Source organism: Octodon degus, unplaced genomic scaffold (genome assembly GCF_000260255.1).
Source record: "Octodon degus isolate 3935 unplaced genomic scaffold, OctDeg1.0 scaffold00029, whole genome shotgun sequence".
In the NCBI taxonomy this organism is placed as follows: Eukaryota; Metazoa; Chordata; class Mammalia; order Rodentia; family Octodontidae; genus Octodon; species Octodon degus.
The window spans coordinates 6192568-6194267 of NW_004524605.1; the positions used below are offsets into that span (position 1 = coordinate 6192568).

General features: G+C 42.4%; 2 protein-coding genes across 3 annotated transcripts in view; one reads left to right on the forward strand and one right to left on the reverse strand.

Annotated features, from left to right (window-relative positions):
• The window catches only part of Cdkl3 (cyclin dependent kinase like 3), a 76073-nt gene that overhangs the window by 72829 nt on the left and 1544 nt on the right, over nt 1–1700 (reverse strand). The gene's annotated exons all lie outside the window — the stretch shown is intronic.
• The window catches only part of Ube2b (ubiquitin conjugating enzyme E2 B), a 43188-nt gene that overhangs the window by 20100 nt on the left and 21388 nt on the right, over nt 1–1700 (forward strand). The window lies entirely within an intron of this gene.

The window sequence follows — 1700 nt, forward strand, 5'->3', positions numbered from 1 at the left end:
CTACGTGCTTTGTGATTTAAAATTTTTTGTCTTCCCCCCCCCCCTTCGATTTGGTCTGTTTTTCTTTCACTCTTTTTTTTTTTTTTGGCGGAACCGGGGATTGAACTCAGGCCCTTATGCTTGCCAGGAAAGCACTTATTCCACTGACCCATCTCCCCAGCCCAATTTTATAATAACTTTGGATGACTGATAAAGGTTACTATTTGAAACTATATGGAAGTAAGTAATAAAGGGGATAAAAAAATTACCTTGTAGGAAATGTACCATGTGTTTTATGCTTGTTCTGTAAGAACTGTAAAAGCTGGGAACCAGAAATACAGCTTCCATCAGGGCAAGACTAAGGGAAAATGTTTCACAGCCCAGTATATACTCTGTGTGTGTGTGTGTGTGTGTGTGTGTGTGTGTGTGTGTCACATGTGTGGGTGGGGGAGTAGCTCAGCCCACCCTGGGGGCGGAGCTGGTGGGCTTGTGGTGCCAGGTATCAGGTGCTTGAGGCTGCTGAGCTATCTCACCAGCCCCACAGCCCAGTACAAAGTAACTGAGTGGAACCATGTGAGAAGCAGTCTTATTTTTGTGATGGCTTTGTATCATTTTGCATGATGTTGGGGGCAGGATGAGCCCAGAGCCTTACTTATACTAAGGCATACACTCTTCTGTTGAATTACATCTTCAGCCCACCTACGTGCTTTGTGATTTAAAATTTTTTGTCTTCCCCCCCCCCCTTCGATTTGGTCTGTTTTTCTTTCACTCTTTTTTTTTTTTTTGGCGGAACCAGGGATTGAACTCGGGACCTTGGGCTTGCCAGGGAAGCACTTAACCTACTGAGCCATCTCCCTGGCCCCTTCTTTCACTCTTAAAATCAAGGTTTTGCACTAAAATGGAAACAAATACTATCATAAGCAAACATCTTTAAGTTGCATGAGCCTATAATCCTAGCACTGAGGCACAAGGCTTATATGAGGCCACTCTGAATTTCAAAGCAAGACTTTGTCTCTAAAGATCAGAAACCAAACCAAAACCTACTCAAAAGTGAGTGGACTTCAGCCTTCCTAGAGTAAAATGGTTGTGTTATGTTGCATTTGGGCTGTTACAATGTTTCCTTGAGGTCTTGAATATACCTTACAAGAAATAAGATTCACATCTGTTCAAGATTAAGTGGGATTATGGAGGCAAGAAAAAGATGTAAGAATTAGAATTTGGCCTTCTTGGTGACATAAGCCTTGAGTAGCCAAACAAGCTATTGCTCAAAGCAGCAGATTTTTGTGTTTGTTTTTTGTTTGTTGGAGGCAGGGTCTTTCTGGGTATTTTAGGCAGGCTTAAACTCACTGTGTAGCCCACGCTGGTCATGAACCTCCTGAGCCTCAGCTTCCTAAGTGCTAGGATTATAGTTCTGTACTGTCACACCCAGCCAGGAAGCAAGATGTTTTGGTTTGGTATTGGTTAAAGGGTGTTGATTTACCTTACTTTCATAAAACAAATACTATTTTTTTTCTCTTAAAAATACACATAACTCCCTTTCGGCCGGAACCGCCATCTTCCAGTAATTTGCCAAAATGACTAACACAAAGGGCAAGAGGAGGGGAACCCGGTATATGTTTTCCAGGCCTTTTAGAAAACATGGGGTTGTTCCTTTGGCTACATACATGCGAATCTACAAAAAGGGTGATATTGTAGACATCAAGGGAATGGGTACTGTGCAA